General features: G+C 35.4%; 1 protein-coding gene across 13 annotated transcripts in view; it reads right to left on the reverse strand.

Annotated features, from left to right (window-relative positions):
• The window catches only part of MRTFB (myocardin related transcription factor B), a 328,483-nt gene that overhangs the window by 203,708 nt on the left and 104,917 nt on the right, over positions 1-19,858 (reverse strand). For 7 of the 13 annotated variants that reach the window (XM_074196428.1, XM_074196427.1, XM_074196430.1 and 4 more), the window contains one exon: positions 19,021-19,107. The exons of the other annotated variants lie outside the window; for them this stretch is intronic. The gene's annotated coding sequence lies outside the window, so the exon portion shown is untranslated. The remainder of the gene's footprint in view (positions 1-19,020; positions 19,108-19,858) is intronic. 13 annotated transcript variants of the gene reach the window in all.

Genomic DNA, 19,858 nt, shown 5'->3' on the forward strand with positions numbered 1-19,858 from the left:
GAAGGCAAAAGAAGTCAGAATGCAACTGAGAATCAACTACCCAGCAAAACTGAATGTCCTCTTCCAGGGAAAAAGATGGACTTTCAATGAACTAGGGGAATATCAAATGTTCCTGTTAAAATGACCAGAGCTGAACAGAAGGTTTGATCTTCAAATACAGGACTCAGGTGAAGCATAGAGATTGGGGTTGAAGGGCAAAATATGAGGGACTTAATGATGATGAACTACATGTATTCCTGCATAGAAAAAATGATACTGATAATAGTCATAAGAAACTTCTCATTTAATAGAGCAGATAGAAAGAGCTTTCACAGATGAAGCACAGGAGAAAGCTGAATTTGAAGATATAATATATTGTAAAAACAGAGTCAATGGCTGAAAGGGAAATATGGAAGTAAGAGAAAGGAGAGGTGGAATAGGCTAAGATAGTTCATATAATAAGATTTTTTTATTACAATGAGCTATTGCAATGATATGGAAGGGGGGAAGGCAAGGGGGAATGAGGGAACCTTCGCTCTCATCAGAGATGGCTTGGAGAGGAAACAGCATATATACTCAATGGGGTATAGACATCTAGAGTAAGAAGGAGAGAAGGGGAGCAGGGGAAGGGGGTATGTGAGTAATGGAGGAGAGAGTGGACCATGGGGGGGAGAGTGTGCTCAGATATAACACATTCTCTTTTTTATTTCTTGCAAGGGGCTCAGATTAGATGGCCTATCCAAGACCACAGGACCAGATGGTTGCTGGACCTTAGAGGTAGTATGTGGGCTGGGGGCCTCTTGACCCCAGGGCCAGTGATCAGTCTGCTGCACCACTCAGCTACCCTTCAGCACATTTAAGAAGAGGGACAGAGAAAATATAGTGTATGGTAGTGGGGAAGTACAAATGGATGGAGTTGTGATCAGCAATGGCAACAGTGGAAAAATACGGAAGTAGCTTTTGTGATGGACTTAACATAAAGAATGTGATCCACCTGTGACAGAGCTGGTGGTGTTGGAACACAGAATGAAGTACAGTTTTATGATTATGATTATGATTATTATTATTTAGGGGGGGCAGTTTGCAGGTAAATGAGGTTAGGTGGCTTGTCCAGGACCACACAGCTGGGTGATTGTTGGGTGTCCGAGGCTGGATTTGTGCCCAGGTGCTCCCGACTCCAGGGCCGGTGCTTTGTCCACTGCACCACCTAGCTGCCACTTATTATTATTATTATTATTATTACTATTATTATTATTAGTTTATTTTATTTTTATTTTTGGTTTTTGCAGGGCAATGGGGTTGGGGTGGTATGCCAAGGGTCACACAGCTGGATGACTGTTGGGTGTCTGAGGCCAGATTTGAACCAGGGTGCTCCTGACTCCAGGGCCGGTGCTCTGTCCACTGCCACCTAGCTGCCTCTATTATTATTTCTTTTTAATTTTAATTTTTTTCTCTTTCCTTTACTTTATTGTTCATGAGGGTCTATATTTTGGGAGGGGAGGGAGTATTATGTTTGCTCTTAAACAAGAATATTTTAGTAATGTATAAAAAACATCATTTGTACAAAAATAAAAATAAATATAATATAAAAAAATCCTCACCCTCACTCATTGCGGTTATAAAGATGTGACTAAAATTTAAATACTAATTCATAAAGTTCTATTCTCCTTGTGGTTTTAATAATTTTCTAATATATTTTCAAAAAATTAATTTTGCTAGCATTTCATCTTTCAAATATTTAAAAAGATTGTTATTTTCTAAATATGTGTTTGCTTAGCAACTCCAAGATAATGTCTTTTGTGATTAAGCCACAGGTGCTGTTGAGTTTATTTAAATGTACGTAAACTAAGCCCTTGAACTCACTGAGGAAAAGCATTAGGCCTACAGTTTAGAAAGGAAGGAATTACATAACCATTTCCTTTATAACATACTGATTTCCAGTTTCCTGAGTGAAAATAATACATTTTCACAGGAATTATTCAAACAATGAAGAAATTAAATCTGGACTTTAAAAATTTAAGTCTTTTGAAGATTATATCCTCACTCTGCAATGATACTGTCGATTTATCCTGGACTCCTCACATGGATGCTGGTGTTTTTATGGGCACACTGACAGCTGGCAAAAGATCAGGAACTTTACAAACCCTCACCTGAGTTCAGCCACAGAGACCCTAACAATTTTCATATTTCTTGTATTTGTATCCACTGAGACCTGGCTAGTCATACCATATTCTTCAATAAATCCCACTGTAATACATATAAATTATACATTTGCTATCACCTTTAAGGGTGTAGAGGGTAATATTTGCCATATAATACTTTCTGCAAAATCTTGCAGAATAGAGAGGAAAGACTTCTCAAACCCTTCCTTGGAACTAGCTCCTCAAACCTATAATTAATCTCAGGAATCTGGAGAAATATTAGAAAACTTTTGTAAATGAATAAGGTGGGGGGAGGAGAAAGCAAAGTCAAAAGAAAAACAATCACCATGACCATAATGACATAAACGAAAACAATTCTAAAAGACATCAGAACCCTGATTAAAAGCATTGTTGAGGGGCGGCTAGGTGGCACAGTGGATAAAGCACCAGCCCTGGAGTCAGGAGTACCTGGCTTCAAATCCGGTCGCTGGCACTTAATAATTACCAAGCCACTTAACCCCATTTGCCTTGCAAAAACCTAAAAATAAAAAAATTAAAAAAAAAAAAGCATTGTTGAATCTTGCTTCCATGGTGACCAAGGATGTAACACACTTCTTTTTGCTCAGGAGAGAAGGAATGAACTTTAAGTGTTGAGGTTGCTATCAGTGAATTTTTGCTTAAATGGTTTGTTTTTCAAGAACTAGGACACAAGAGAAAAAAAATTCTGATTCAGCTTCTGTACTGTCCTGCTTTTCAATGCAAAACTGCTGGCAAAGTTTTCTATATCTTAATAAATTTATATATAATTAAGAGTGTCTTAATTATACTTCATGTCTATATCACCTTATCATCGACTCTTCTCATCCTTTGCAATATGATTTATTCCCACATTACCCATATGAAAAGACCTTTTACAAGGGTCTGAAGAACTTATACTCACTAAATTCAATGATCTTTTCCACACCCTCATTGTCTTTGACCTCTCTTTGCCTCACCCTGCTGGTCATCCCTTCCTGGATATTTAAGGAAGGTCCTCTCTTAAATCACTCCTTTCCTTGACAGTCTCAACTATTCCTCCTAAGGTTGTAGCAATTTAGGTAACTCCCAAATCTGAATCTTCAGCTGTCATACTCTTTTGAGCTCCATATAGTCTGTCTGTCCAACCAACGACAAGAATATATTCACCTGAATATTTCACTGGAACCTCAGATTCCACATGTCCGGTTTATTATTTCTGCTCCACCTCTGAAACTCTTCTTCCTGATCACTATTTCAGTTTTCAGGATTCAAAGCTTATTTTCTTTTCCCTTTCCTTGTTTTCCTTGCCTCTCAAAATCACTTAAAATTACATCAATTTTACCCTTACATAATCTCTCCCATATGTTCCCCACCCTCCTTTATTCTCAGTGTTATCAGCCTAACATAGGTCTTTATCCTCACTCATTTGAATGTTTGGAATAAAGTCCTAAAAAATCTTTACTTTTTCTCTCCACATCCAAACTCAACTTCATTCTTCATAGTTGTGCCAGATCAATCTTCCTTATTGATAGTTTTGATTATATCATTCTTCAACTCAAATAAAAATTTGGGCTGTCTTTATAGCCCTTTTGAATAAAATTCAAATACTTTTTCTGACATTTATATATCCCAACAATCTGGCATCACAATATATGAACACAAAATGGATCAGATTATAGCTGAGTCAACAAGAGGTTACAGGTTCTTCTTGTCCAGTAGCAGCACTTGCAGCAGGCCATGTAAATTTCCAGAAGCTAAAGATTTGGTCAAAATGCTTATTCCTCAGACTGCTTTCCTTTCAAAGTCTTATGGTATTTTTCCTAGCTTTTAATTTTGAACCAGCAACCAAACACCCCTCTAATTCTAGGTAATAGAATATTGGCATTAGGATTTTAGGCAGGTCAGATGATTCTGTGAAAACAGTTAAATAAGACAGGAAATTACCTTGCTCTCCAAAATTCCACCACAAATAATTTAAAATAATACTTCAAAGTGAACTTTAGAGCAGCAGAAATTATTACAAGTCACGGTAAAGCAATTGCCCAGGTTAAGACAAATTGGGAGGATGGTAGGAAAGACCTGACTTCCTTGGGGTGGTGGTCTGGTCTGACTGAATCACTGATACCTCCAGGCAGCTGTTCCAAATCAATAAATAAACCCTGAGGGCAACTGTCACTGGGGCAGTCCCAGCTACAGAAACTTTCAACTCTTGAATAATCTGGGGGGTAGAAGGAATGCGTTAAATCTAGCAGCTAATGGGGGAAGATTGCAGAACCCTCAATTGACTTGTCACTGGATGCTGGGCCCAGGTCCCTGAATAGACACAGTCACAGGCTGTGGGTTGGGGTGAGCACAAGAGGATCATTACAGTGCAGAGGGTGGGGGCTCCAGCCTTGCAGGAGATCAGAGTCCTGGTTTCAGTAGCAGGGTAGAGAGGAGAGCTGAAGCTTTGGAGCCTTGTTCTAAGGAGAGGAGAGCAGTAAGTGAGGAAGAAAACTCTAGATAGTGCTCAGAAAACAGCAAGGGAGAAAACCTGAAGCTTGAGACATCACCATTCTCTCCTAAGCAACAGAGCCGAGACCATGGCATAAAGTTAACAGCCAAAAAATAGACTTTTTTAAAAAAAATGAGTAAATGAGAAAGAACTTGACCATATATAGCCACAAATGTGACTGGGATAGAGAAGATCAGGTTTGAAAAATCAGAAAGCTTCAGAGAAAAATGTAAAATGGTCACAAACCCAAAAGGAATTCTTAGAAAAACTTAAAGTCTTTATTTTTTTTTCATTTTTTATTTATTTAAGGCAATTGGGTTAAGTGACACCTTCAGGGTCGCAAAGTTAGGCAATTATTAAGGGTCTGCACTGAATTTGAACTCAGGTCTTCTCGACTCCAGTGCCCGTGCTCTATCCACTGCACTACCTAGCTGCTCCAATGTGGGGGTCCAGCCTCCGCAGGGTCCTTGGAACCTGACAGGAGGGATAGAGTCAGTGAAATGAGTTGAGTCAACAAGTGGGTAAAGGCAGGAGCAGGTTGACTGACTGTCACCTGCTTAGATTTATTTCTATAGTCTCAGAATCATATCAAACAAGCAAACTAAAATCATTTCCTTGGTTACAATCATATAGTTCATATGGTTACAAGTTTGATCACGTAGTGGTTACAAGTGTGATTATCAATCATGTAGTTAATTTTCTTGTCCCTGCTCAGACCATGATGACCTCAACCTGCCTGTTGCCTAGTTTGTTGCTGCATAGTAAAGTTATTAATTAAACAGAACTTTCCTTATAATAATCTTTGATATAATTTACTTAATGGAATGCTTTTATGTTTTTGTGCCACATATGTAATGTTTTTCGATATGCTCCCTTGACAACCTATAGTGAGGGTAGTTATATTTGTCCACCCATCCATTGACTCCTTCAATAACCAATTTTCCTTTTAGCCCTTGTTGGTAGATGCTACCGTTTCTATGACTTTTTATTCTTTCCCAATAAACTAAGGCTGTTAAGAGTTTACATATTGGTTACCTATATTAACTATTCTCTCACCATCTTTATCATATATTCCTGTGTATGATAAAGGGGGGCAAAAATGTTAATTTCCCTGGAATTCTATCTGACCCATCTTGTATCTGGTTTCCCAGTATATATTCTGACATTTCCCTGGAACTCCCAGTGCTGTATCTTCCAAAGATTTCATAATGTTGAAGCCTTTTGTATGTCTCAGGGAGAGGCAATCCTGTTAAATTTGGGCAGAGTTCACAATCTATTTTATTCAAGGAATGTCTCTGAAATCCTTCCTTTATAGTCATTCCACTATTAGGATGAGTAAGTTTTCCAATCAATAATAGACCTATAAACATGTGTATACATGGAATCAATATATGTTGAAGAAGGAAATGTTGTGCCATCGGGTAGTGTGACTGCCTTGAGTCTTCTTGCTGCAACTGTGTCAAACAGCTTAGAGACCCTGGCTCCTAACACTCCAATAATGTCTTTAAAAATCAAATAACAGACTGAGGGAAGAGAGCAAAAAAATAAAAGTAATGCAAGAAAATCAAGAAAATTATGAAAAGAAAGTCAACCAATTAGAAAAAAGATTCAAAAACTTATGGAAGACAGTAATTCCTTAAAAACTAGAATTGCCTTCATAAGACAGCAAGAAACAAAATCAAATCAAAAGAATGAAAAAACAGAAGAGACAGTAAAATATCTCATTACAAGAATAAGAGGCTTGGAAAAACATATTAAGAAGAGACAATACATGGAACACTATTGTTCTATTAGAAACCAGGAGGAACGGGATTTCAGGGAAACCTGGAGGGATTTGCATGAACTGATGCTGAGTGAGATGAGCAGAACCAGAAAAACACCATACACCCTAACAGCAACATGGGAGTGATGTTCAACCTTGAAGGACTTGCTCATTCCATCAGGGCAACAATCGGGAACAATTTTGGGCTGTCTGCAAAGGAGAGTACCATCTGTATCCAGATAAGGAGCTATGGAGTTTGAACAAAGTGCAAGGACTATTCCCTTTAATTTAGAAAAAAAAAAAAAGAAGAGACAATAAAAGAATTGTTAGACTAATAATCACTCAACAGAGTATAGAAATCTATCTTGCCATAGAGGAAAAAACAAATATGTGTTAATACCTAACCCAGGAAGAGCAAAACAGATAAAATAACAGAACAGGGCAGCTAGATGGCACAGTAGATAGAGCACTGGCCCTAGAGTCAGTAGGATCCGAGTTCAAATTCGACCTCAGACACTCATCTAGCTGTGTGACCCTGGGCTTGCAAAAACAAACAAACAAACAAAGAAACAAACAAAACCCAGACCAACTGTACTAAGGAATATAGATATAAAAATTCTAATCAAAATACAAGCTGGAATAACAATATATTATAAAGATTATATACTGTAACCAAATGGGATTTATATCAGGGATGCTGTGGGAAGGATTAACATAAGGAAAGCTTAATATAATTGATCATATTAATAACAAGGGTAACAGAAATCATATGACCATATCAATAGATGCAAAAAAAGTTTTTTGATAAAATACAACATTCATTCCTATTAAAATCACTTGAAAGCATTAGTATAAATGGATTTTTCCTTAAAATGATAAGAAGTGTCTAGCTAAAATCATCAGCAAGTATTTGTAATAGGAATAAGCTAGAATCTAATCAGATCAGGAGTGAAACACAGATGCCCACTATATACTGTTAAATACTGTAATAGAAATTCTAGCAATAAGAAGAAAAAGAAATTAAAGAAGTCAGAATGGCCAATGAGATAATAAAACTTTCTTTTTGCAGATGATATAACAATGTACTTGAAAATTTCTAGAGATCCAATTAAAAAGCTAAAGGAAACAATCATTTTACAAAGTAAAAGGATATAAAATAAACCCACATAAATCATCAGCATTTCTATTTATCACCAATAAAATCCAAAGGAGACAATAAACGACCATTTAAAATAACCACAGACTGCATATATCTGCTGAGACAAAATCCCTGAACTATATTAATATAAAACACTTTTTGTACAAATTAAGTCAGTTTTAAATAACTGGAAAAATATTCATTGTTTATGGATGGATAGAGCCAATTTAATAAAAATGACAAATTTTTTTAAATTTATCCATTCAATAGCATCCCAACTAAGTAATCAAAAATTATTACATAAAGCTAGGAAAATAAAAAAATTCATCTGGAAAAACAAAAGGTCAAGAATATCAAGGAAATTAATAAAAAAAGAAAAGGAAAGTGGCTTAACTATAAAAGATATAAAACTATTATAATGTGGCAATCACCAAAACTATTTGGTACTGGCTAAGAAATAAAGTAGTGGATTGGTGGAATAGTTCATATGTACAAGAAACAGCACTAATATTTCATAAACATCTAATATTTCATGAATCCAAAAACTGTAATTTCTGGAATAAGAAAAACTTCTAGGAAACCTAGACAATTAGTATAGCAGAAAATAGGCATAGACCACCTTCTCAAACCCTATAAACCAAGATAAGGTCAAAATGAATATATGATTTAGACATAAAGGGTGATATAATAAGTCAAATAGGAGAGAAAGGAATAGTTTTCCTGTCACATCTACAAAGAGGAAAAGAATTTATGACCAAACAACATTATGAAATGCAAAACAGATAATTTTGATTACATTAAACTAAAAAAGTTTTACACAAACAAAACCAATGCAAACAAGATTAAAAGGTAAACAAAAAGTTAGGAAACAATTTTTAGTCGGTATTTCTGTTAAGGTCTCATTACTAAAATTTGTAAAGAACTTAGTAGAATTTATAAGAATATAAGTCATTTTTCAAATGATAAGTGGTCAAAGAATATGAATAGGCAGTTTTAAGATGAAGAAACTAAAGCTATCTATAATCAAAGGAAAATGCTCCAAGTCATTATTGATTGGAAATTGAAAATTAAACAACTCTGAGGTACCACTTCATACCTATCAAGTTATCTAAAATGACAAAAAAGGAAAATGATTAATGTTGGAAAGGATGTAAAAAACTAGGACACTAAAGTACTGTGGGTGAATTGTTAGTTGATCCAACTATTCTAGAGAACAATTTGAAACTATGCGCAAAGGACAATGAAACTCTGCATCCCCTTTGATCCAGCAAAACCACTACTAGGTCTATATGTCAAAGAGAATATAAAAAGGGAAGAAAGATCCACATGTACAAAAATATCTACAGCAGCTCTTTTTGTACTAGTAAAGAACTAGAAATTAAGGAGACTCCCATTAATTAGGGATTGATTGACCAAATTTTGGTATATGAATATGATAGAGTACTATTGATTGTAAGAAATTATGATGATGAGTAGGCAGATATCAGAAAAATATGAGAAGACTTTCATGAACTCAAGGAGAACACTTAACACAAGAGCACCAAGACTGTGATGATCAACTATTATAAACTTACCTCTTAATAGTATTACAGTGATCAAAGAAATACTGAAAGAGTAGTGATGGAAAATACCTACTTTCTTAGAAAGAACCATGGAGTCTGAAAGCAGATCAAAGAAAAATATTTTCACTCTATTTTATTTTTGTTTTTCTTTCTCATGGTTTCCACCTTTTATTTTTCTTTCACAACCTGACTATAGAAATATACTATGAAAAATAAATTATGGAAATAAGTTTAATGTGACTGCATATGTATAACCTATATCAGAGTACTTATTGTCTTGAGGAAAAGGTAAGGCAAGGGAAAAAGGGAGAAAAATTTTACAAAAATGAATGTTGATTCAATGGGGAGAGGCTAGAGGCATTCCCAATAAGATCAGGGGTGAAACAAGGGTGCCCATTATCACCACTACTATTCAATATTGTATTAGAAATGTTAGCTTCAGCAATTAGAGAAGAAAAAGAAATTGAAGGAATTAGAATTGGGAAGGAAGAGACAAAACTCTTACTCTTTCCAGATGACATGATGGTCTACCTAGAGAATCCCAAGAAATCATCCAAAAAATTACTGGAAACAATTAGCAATTTTAGCAAAGTTGCAGGTTATTAAATAAACTCTCATAAATCCTCAACTTTTCTATATATGTCTAGCAAGATACAGCAGCAAGAGGTAGAAAGAGAAATTCCATTCAAAGTAACCTCAGACAATAAAAAATACCTGGGAGTCTATTTGCCAAGATAGACTCAGAAACTTTTTGAAAACAATTCTAAAACACTTCTCACACAAATTAAATCAGATTTAAATAAATTGGCAAATATCAACTGCTCGTGGATAGGTAGAGCTAATATAATAAAAATGACAATTCTACCAAAACTAAACCACCTGTTTAGTGCCCTACCAATCAAAATTCCAAAAATTTACTTTAATGAGTTAGAAAAAATTGTAAGAAAATTTATATGGAGAAATAAAAAGTCAAGAATTTCCAGGAATTTAATGGAAAAAAGTACAAAAGAAGGAGGCTTAGCCCTACAGGATCTAAAATTATATTATAAAACATCAGTCATAAAAAACTGTTTGGTATTGGCTAAGAAATAGAGTGGTGGACCAGTGGAATACATTAGGTGCAACAGCAGGAGACAATTATAGTAATCTGCTGTTTTATAAACCCAAAGAGTCCAGCTATTGGGATAAAAACTCTCTCTTTGATAAAAACTGCTGGGAAAATTGAAAGTTAGCATGGAAGAAACTTAGATTAGACCAATACCTCACACCCTATACTAAGATAAGATTCAAATGGATACAGGATTTAGACATAAAAAACAATACCATAAGCAAATTAGAAGATCAAGGACTAGTTTACCTGTCAGATCTATGGAAAGGGGAGCAGTTTATGACTAAGGAAGAGTTGGAGAACATCACCAAAAACAAACTAGATAATTTTGATTACATTGAATTAAAAAGCTTTTGTACAGACAAAACCACTGTAACCATGATCAAAAGAAATGTAGTAAATTGGGAAACAATTTTTACAACTAATGATTCTGACAAAGGACTCATTTCTAAAATATACAGAGAACTGAGTCATATTTTTAAAACAAAAAGCCATTCCCCAATTGACAAATGGTCAATGGATATGCAAAGACAATGTACAGATGAGGAGATCAAAGCAATCCATAGCCATATGAAAAATTGCTCTAAATCATTAATTATTACAGAAATGAAAATCATCCCTGAGAAAGAGATCCAAAAAAAAAAAAAACAACCCCCAGGAATATTATAGCCAAGTTCCAGAACTCCCAAGTGAAAAGAGAAAATATTACAAGAGCTATAAGGACACAATTCAAATATCGTGGAGTCAGGATCACACAAGACTTACCAGCAACTACATTAAAAGCTCATAGGGCTTGGAATATAATATTACAGAAGGCAAAAGAGCTTAGAATGCAACCGAGAATCAACTACCCAGCAAAACTGAACGTCCTCTTCCAGGGAAAAAGATGGACTTTCAATCAACTAGGGGAATTTCAAATGTTCCTCTTGGAATGGCCAGAGCTGAACAGAAGAAGGTTTGATTTTCAAATACAGGACTCAGGTGAAGCATAGAGAGTGGAGGAGAAGAGGAAAATATGAGGGACTTAATGATGATGAACTACATGTATTCCTGTATAGAAAAATGATACTGATAATACTCATATGAACCTTCTCATTTAATAGAGCAGGTAGAAGGAGCTTTTATAGATGAAACACAGGAGAAAACTGAATTCGAAGATATATTGTGGTGTAAAAATGGAGTCAATAGATAACAAGGGAAATGTAATGGGAGAAAGAAAAAGGAGAGGAGGAGGAATAGGCTAAGATAGTTCATATAAAAAGATTTTTCTTTATTACAATGAGTTATTGCAATGATATGGAAGGGGGGAAGGTGAGGGGGAATGCGGGAATCTTTGCTCTCATCAGAGGTGACTAGGAGAGGAAATAGCATATATACTCAATGGGGTATAGACATCTGTAGTAAGGAGAAGGGGGATAGGGCGAAGGGGGAGGGAATGTGAGTGATGGAGGAGAGGATGGACCATGTGGGGAGAGTGGTCAGATATAACACATGGTTTTTTTTTGCTTCTTGCAAGGGGCTGGGATTGGATGGCCTATCTGGGACCATAGGGCAGGGTGGATGCTGGGTAAGGGGTGGCATGTGGGCTCAGGGTCTCTTGATCCCAGGGTCAGGGATTTGTCTGCTGCACCACTCAACTACCCTACAGCAGAGACAGAGTGAAAGGAGAGAGAAAATATAGTTCATGGTAGTAGAGAAGTATGAATGGAGGGAGTTGCGATCAGCAATGGCAACGGTAGAAAAATATAGAAGTACTTTTGTGATGGACTTATCATAAAGAATATGATCCACCCATGACAGAGCTGGTGGGGTTGGAACACAGACTGAAGCACATTTTTTATTATTATTATTTTCTTGTGGGGTGTTGCAGGGCAAGTGAGACTGGGTGGCCTGCCTGGAGCCGCACAGCTGGGGAATTGTTGGGTGTTTGAGGCCGGATTTGGAACTGGGTGCTCCTGGCTCAAGGCCCAGTGATTTGTCTACCACCCAGCCGCCCCTACTATTATTATTATTACTATTTTATTTTATTTTGGGTCTTTTTTTTTTTGCTTTTTGTAGGGCAATGGGGTTGGGGTGGCTTGCATGTCACACAGCTGGGTGATTGTTAGATATCTGGGGTTGGATTTGGGCTCGGGTGCTCCTGGCTCCAGGACTGGGGCTCTGGCTGCTGCACCACCTGGCCATACCTACAATTATTATTGTTGTTGTTATTCTTATTATTTTTTAATTTTAATTTTATGTTTTTCTCTCCCCTTTATCACTTATGCAGGTCTATATTTTCTTGGGGGGAGGGGGTATTATGTTTACTCTTAAATAAGAATATTTTAGTAATGTATAGAAAAAAAATTATTTGTACAAAATAAGAATAAATTTAAAAAAAAGAAATGCAAATCAAAGCTTCTCTGAGGTACTACCTCATACCTCTCAGACTGGCCAATATGACCAGAAAGGATAATGATCATTGTTGGAAGGGTTGTGGGAAATCTGGGACACTATTACACTGTTGGTGGAGCTGTGAACTCATCCAACCTTTCTGGAGAGAAATTTAGAACTACACCCAAAGGGCAACAAAAATGAGCATACCCTTTGATCCAGCAATACCACTACTGGGTCTACACCCTGAAAAGATGATGAAAAAAAGGTAAAAACATCACTTGTACAAAAATATTCATAGCAGCACTGTTTGTGGTGGCATAGAGTTGGAAATCAAGTAAAAGTCCTTCAATTGGGGAATGGCTTAGCAAACTGTGGCATATGTATATCATGGGACACTATTGTTCTATTAGAAACCAGGAAAGATGGGATTTCAGGGAAGCATGGAGGGATTTGCATGAACTGATGCTGAGTGAGATGAGCAGAGCCAGAAAAACAATGTACACCCTATCAGCAACATGGGGATGATGTTCAACCTTGATGGACTTGCTCGCTCCATCAGTGCAACAACCAAGGACAATTTTGGGCTGTCTGCAATGGAGTGCCATTTGTATCCAGATAAAGAGCTGTGGAGTTTGAACAAAGTTCAAGGACTAGTCCCTTTAATTTAGAAAAAAAAAAAGATATCTTATTGTCTGATCTTTTATCTCTTATACTTTTTGTTTCTTCCTTAAGGATGTGATTTCTCTCTTATCACATTCAATTTGGATCAATGTACGACACGAAAAAATAAAGACTGACAGATTGCTTTCCGTGGGGGGAGGGGGGGTGGAAGGAGGGAAGTAAGATTGGGAGAAAAATTGTAAAACTCAAAACTCACATAAAATCTTTAAAAATTTAAGAAAAAAATTAATGTTGGGGGCGGCTAAGGTGGCACAGTGAATAGAACAGCAGCCCTAGAGTCAGGAGTACCTGAGTTCAAATCCAGCCTCAGACACTTAATAATTACCTAGCTGTGTGGCCTTGGGCAAGCCACTTAACCCCACTGCCTTGCAAAAAAAAAATGAATGTTGAAAACTATCTTTACATGTAATTGGAAAAAATCCAAACTATATAGATTTTTAAAAAAGAAATGAGTAGAAACAAAAGAAAACTACAGTAAAAATTATACTGTTCAAAGAGTAATTATGAATGACTAATCTATTTTGAGTATTATCAAATTAACTGCAAAGCACCTATGAAGATGCTATCCATTTCCAGAGAATGAACTGATAAACAGAATGGTTTTACCTCTCTATATATGTTACTGTGTCAAATGGTGTTCTTTTCTTGTGAGAGGAGGGAAACATTTTGGATCATAAAATGCAACAAAAACTAATTAATTTTTTTTTTAAAAAAAAGGACTTCTGGACAAGGTAGCTGTCTGAAAGGAAGCTTGGGGGCCTTATTCCCACATATCTATTCCAGGAAAACTCTGAAATTTCTGCCAGACTTAATAAAGATCTAGAAACTCATTAAAATTAATAATGACTTCTTTAACTCCAGATCTGTACCAAAAAATAGCTAAACATCTATAGGTGATAGAAAAGGGTGCTGCCAGCAAAGTCTGTGTTAGTACAGGCAAATATGCAGGTAGATTCATTGCACAACCAAAGACCACACAGAGATATTTCAAGTCTAAAAGCAACAAATGCAAAGCAATCAGAAAGAGGCTGTATGATGATATAGGGCTAACATTCTCATAAGGGAAGAATAAACAAGTATCTATTTAGAACTTTAATGTCTTCAATGGATTTTGAGGGCATAAGAAAAAGAGAAGACCTCAGGGTAGATAAGTTCAAAGAGTTTTAAGAGACTAAAGAGAATAAAGGGAGTAAAAGCAATATACTAATTGCTTTTAGAAAGGAATAAGAAAGTAGAAACAGTTATTTCTCATGAGTAGATGGTGGAAGAGAGTAGAGTAGGCATTAGATGAATTTCTTTCAAATGGGCTCATTGAAATAGACAAAGAACAGCTGAACAGATACAAACAGAATTGCTGTAAAAATTTATCATACTCAAGGGAGAAACAAGGGAAGACATGAGAGGGAGTGGTTTAAGAGGGAAGCTAATACCAGGGAGTGAATAGCAGCAAGCAAACAAAACAAACCTGAATCTAAGGGAGGGTGTTCATCAGATGGAGAATGACTGAACTGCCTTTCTGAATACAATTTAAAATTTTTGTGTCATAAGTGATGAAATAGATGATCTCAGAAAACCCTGGAAATATGAATTTTTTTTTAGGATTTTGCAAGGCAAATGGAGTTAAGTGGCTTGCCCGAAGGTATAAATAAAAATGACCAGGTTTTTTGGTATTTAAATCCAAATTAAATCAAAGTTTTAAAACAGAGAGAGAGAGAGAGAGAGAGAGAGAGAGAGAGAGAGAGAGAGAGAGAAATTAACACCAGCACCACTTAGGCCCTAGACCAACTTAGCTCTCTGGGTTATTCTCCCTCCTTCCTGTTAACTTTTTAGAATTTTTCTCATAACTAACATGGTTGTTCTGGTCTTAGGAAGAAACCAATCCCACCTTACCTTTCTAGTCTTAACTTAAATGACTCATACTATTTCAAGTTCTCTACATTCTAGCCAAACAATCTCCTGAACAAAACTCAAGTTTTGCTACCTCATGCCTTTGTTCATTCTAATCCGTATGCTGTTTTTTCTCTTTACATTTTCAATTCCCCATTTCTTAAGGGACAGTCCAAGAACCAACAGCCTCCACAATGCCCTAGGTGTAACATATGAAAATCAACTATTAATGCTGTATTTTATGTTTCTATTTCATTCCGTAAGTAATTTTATCCTGTATTTTACAATAAACCATTCCCTCCTGTTTAAGTGTAGAAATGTTCAAAAGTTCAATCTTCCTTTCTCATAGTTAGATGGCAAAGTGTATTCTCTCCATTGATCATATTTAAAGAAAAACTCTGAGTTAAAGTACAAAACCTCAATATTCTCATAAAACATTTCAACTCTAATGCAACCATTATCCCAGCACCATCTCCAAATTACTTTGTAGCAAAGAAGCTTGTTATCCCTCATAACCTAAAAAACCTCCTGAGAAACACATGACATCTGTGTACTATCCTTAGGAGCAGATAAACTGACTTTGCCTCATCTTAGCCTCAATCTTGCCCATTTAAAAGTGGTTTTATCTCATTCCCAGGTGCCTCTGAGTCTACAATCCCTGGTCCACTATCAATAGCCTTAGAATGTAGCTGAGTGCCATAAAGCCATTAAAACATTCCCTTAACACAGAGAGGGGGGTGGTCCTGGTTCTATGTATGTACATGTGTATATATCCCTTCCTTTAATGCAAACAATCATGATTTCTCACCGCCACAATGTACCAAATCCACAACCAGTTGTATGATTTCCTCCCCTACTCCATTCTATTTTTTGTTTTATGCTTATATAAAGGAGTTGTGGTTTCAACTTTGTCTTTGGCTAAAATGAGACAAGTCATTTAGACCTTCTTTATTAATAGGAATGTACCCTCTTAACAAATTATTATATTGTTCAAAGAAAACTTGCTTCAGTCTACCTTTTTGTCAAATTTCTCAGGGTCAAACATGCATGCATTCTCTCTACCTAAAATCTTAAAGTACTTAATTTTACACTCTAGAATGTACATATTATCTATGTTAGAGTATTCATGAAAATAAAAACTAAAGTAGTAATAACAATGATATCCCATTTTAAAACTGTTTTAATGTTTACATATGTTTTCTTCCTAATAACCCCATATATAGTTAATACAAATATCAACTTCTCATTTTACAGATGAAGAGACAGGCTCTATAAAGTTACATAACTTGAATAAGGTCAAACAACTAGTGTCAAAGTCAGAATATTTGAATACAGGTTTCTCCAAATTACAAATTCAGTGCTTTCTCTTATGCCACACTTCCTCTCTGATCCATCAAATAAACTTTTTATTTCTCCCGGACTACTAACTGTTTATTGACCTATGTCTTTATAAAGAAATGCACATAGAAAGAAGTCATCATTGATAAATAAGCACCATGTTACTACTTGATTGTTTGATATATATATATATATATATATATATATATTAAAACTCTCCAACCCCTTCATCCCCAAAGCAGAGAATATCCTCAATTATAATCTGTTGGCTGAGACATATGCTACTCTCATATATGTGGCATTAGGTTAAAATAGGATACTACATACAAATATGAAGTATAAAGTTCAGCTAAACTATTGCTGTGAAAAATACTGAATCTTTACATGATATTCATTTTCTTTTAGGTTTTTGCAAGGCAAATGGGGTTAAGTGGCTTGCCCAAGGCCACACAGCTAGGTAATTATTAAATGTCTGAGACTGGATTTGAACCCAGGTACTCCTGACTCCAGGGCCCGTGCTTTATCCACTGTGCCACCTAGTCGCCCCTATTCATTTTTTTTTTTTGCAGTATCTTAAATCATTAGTGAAAATTTTATCTGGAAGTTACTAACTACAGATGTTCAAAGAGTTTCATTAAGGTCCCAAAGTTATTACATTAAAATTCAATCTGTACATAAGCATTCAAAAAGCAATAGATTAGATGGCAGTTTAAAATTATACAATGAAGGTTAAAAATCTTAATTTGCAATGTCTATTACCATTCTAACAATTCCCAACCTTTCAAATTGAAGGCCCTTTTCAGGGAGGCTAGGTGGTGCAGTAGATAGAGCACTGGCCTTGGGGACAGGAGTACCTGAGTTCAAATCCGGCCTCAGACATTTAATAATTACCTAGTTATGTGGCTTAGCTGTGTGGCCTTGGGTAAACCACTTAACCCCACTGCACTACAAAAAATAAAAATAAAAAAACAAAGTAAGCAAATTGAAGGTCCTTTTATAAAATAAAAAAATTCTTTGACCTTTACAGAATAGGAATTTACTATAAGTATCTAGTAACTGAGAAAATGAATGACAAAAAATGTATTCACTAAGATTATGAGTTCAGTAATTCTTCAAAATTAATTTGTGTTTCATTAATCATTGACAACATTGGAAAACAACAGCATTAACATACACTAGAAAAATTGCAGTACATATGATATGTCTGACATTTATCCAGTCTTCAGAAAGTATGTTTCCCTGTTCATTTTGTTGGGACTAAATCAAAATCACAGTACTTGGAGTGCAGAAGAATTCCAGAATTGATTCTTTACAAGAATTCTGAACACCTCCCAGAGTTCTCAATTTATTTGTTTGCTATAACTGATAGGCTAAAGGAATAGATTATTAAATATAAAACAGTATGACTAAAAATTAGTGATAATTTTGAGACTTTTAAACTTAAGACTTGTTAACAATCCATTTTTATTATATAACAAATTTAAGTTCACAACAGATACCAATTAAATGTTTTCATAAAAAATAATTGGTTTAATTTTTGAAAAATTCTAAATTATAGTCTCAAACCACTTAAAAATAACATTGTATGAATAATTATTACTGGGATACTACACCACCTTTCACTTTTCTATTTTTAGGTTAACTGACAGCCATCTAAAATGTTTAAATGTTTTTAGCTTCCAATATCAGATTACAAACACTACTACCTCAAAAAAAACCTTTTTTATTTAATATTTATTTTAAAATATTCATTTAGTTAAACTGTAAAGTTCTGAAGAGGAATTATATCTTCTTAATTTATAACTAGAAACTAAAATGTTTTGATTTTTAATAATTTAAACTAAAACTATGCAATATGTTCTGTTCTTGAACAAGCTTCTTCCCTTCATGACCTTTTAATTTTTAGAAGAGATACTCCAAAACAAGTCTACAAGGAAAAAGGTCAAAGAAACAATTTGTTTTTCCTTCAGGCCAAATGACCTATTTCCCTAGAAACATCTCCTCCAATTCTGATATTTAAGCATAATTAAGATTTTTAAAAGTCTATTTTCCATTCCCAAATGAAATTGGTGACTTCTTTAAAGTTTATAATTTTCACTGTTCTTTTCCTTCATTCCATAGAATTCATGGTTTCTTTCGTTTCTTCCTTTTTATATTTTTTTATTTTTTTAAGATTTTTCAAGGCAATGGGGTTAAGTGGCTTGCCCAAGGCCACATGGCTAGGTAATTATTAAGTGTCTGAGCCCGGATTTGAACTCAGGTACTCCTGACTCCAAGGCTGGTGCTCTATCCACTACGCCACCTAGCCGCCCATCTTCCTTTTTTAAAAAATAAGACAATTTCTTGCTCATTTCTTTCTTTACAGACCAATAAAAAGTGACTGGAGATATTTTGGCACCACTAAATAACAATACATTTATATTGTGATTTACAGTTTTCAAAATATATACAATATTTCATTTAAATCTAACCACTTATTAATCAGGTAGGGCAAGGATTTAGAAGAGTTAGATGACACATGGTTAGAGTGACAGACCTGAAATCGAAGACTAGCCTTCCTGAGTTCAAATCTGGCTTCAGATGTATGATCCTGTTTACCTCACTTCTTCATCTGTAGTACAAGCTGAAAGAAGGAAAAGGCAAACAATTCTAATATTTTTGCCAATAAAACCCCAATATACTATCCTAAAGCTAGTGAATTCTGAAGTTAAAATTGAGGAAACTTATTAGAAGCCAGGTCTAACTAATTGCCAGAGTCCAATGCTCTTTCCATCATACTATGGTTGAGCGAGAAAATAGAAGTGTTCCTGTGATTTAGCTGACATTTATAGGCAAAATATTTTAGGGGCAGTCACATATCATGAGTATGAATGTATGTATGCATAAACACACACACACACATATGTGTATATATATATATATATATACACACAAACAAAAATATGTGTTTTTAATTGGACCTTTATCAAATAATAATTAAATCAAGCAAGTAAATCATATTTAACCAAGTAATCATGAAAAGAAAACATGTGGGCCCCATTTTACAATTTCCTGAAAGAGTCCAGATCTAAAATATAGGAATGAGCTCCTTTACCTTTAAGAAAAAACAAAAGGTGGGGGAGCAGAGCCAACATGGCAACTGGAGAGGATCCTCTTTTAGGTGCTCTCTCTCTCATATTTCCAAACTTATAAAATAAGGACTATAACTAAATTTTTGAAGGGAGAGAACCCACAGAGAGATCCAGTGAGGTAATTCTCCAGTTCAAGGTAAACTGGAAAATAGTGCAAAGGCTCCACTCCATGGGATTAGAGGGGCGGCCCACCAGAGTGAAGGAACTACAGCCTCCTGGAGGCAGCCCAAGAGCACAAGGAGC

This window comes from Macrotis lagotis, chromosome 8 (assembly GCF_037893015.1).
Source record: "Macrotis lagotis isolate mMagLag1 chromosome 8, bilby.v1.9.chrom.fasta, whole genome shotgun sequence".
Lineage (NCBI taxonomy): Eukaryota > Metazoa > Chordata > Mammalia > Peramelemorphia > Peramelidae > Macrotis > Macrotis lagotis.